The sequence below is a fragment of the Ictidomys tridecemlineatus genome, chromosome 3, assembly GCF_052094955.1.
Source record: "Ictidomys tridecemlineatus isolate mIctTri1 chromosome 3, mIctTri1.hap1, whole genome shotgun sequence".
In the NCBI taxonomy this organism is placed as follows: Eukaryota; Metazoa; Chordata; class Mammalia; order Rodentia; family Sciuridae; genus Ictidomys; species Ictidomys tridecemlineatus.
In genome coordinates, this window is record NC_135479.1 from 116,613,601 (window position 1) to 116,614,123 (window position 523).

Genomic DNA, 523 nt, shown 5'->3' on the forward strand with positions numbered 1-523 from the left:
CCCTCTTAAATCATCAACATTTAAACATTTAGATATGATATAAAATTGAGATTATATCATTGTCTTCATAAAAATGTTAAGATCTACAATATAAATCTGTAATGATTGAATGTTTTATTTATATTTTTCTTGTTGCCTGTGTGGTATTTTATTAAACTGTAATTCCATATTACCTAAACTAAGGAAACGGTTTTTTTTTCTTTTCTCAGCTTTTATTCATTGCCATTCTTCATTGACTGTAAATCTTTAAGGTACAATTCAAACACTAAATGTGTCCCCAATGAGAGGGGTCTCCTGCAGGGAGAGCGTGACTCTCCCTCTTAGCCTCCTTATCTCTTGTCTTCATTAACAAACAATTAAGAAGGACCTTAGATACCTGTTAGGTCAACTTCTCATCAAATGTCCCAGATCTATGTGTTTCTTATAGTACAACCCCTCGGAAGAGGCAACTCCATTCAGCTACTAAGTGGCTCTAAATGTAGAAGGTTTTTCTTGGTTGGATCAGAGATCTGCTTCTTCCATT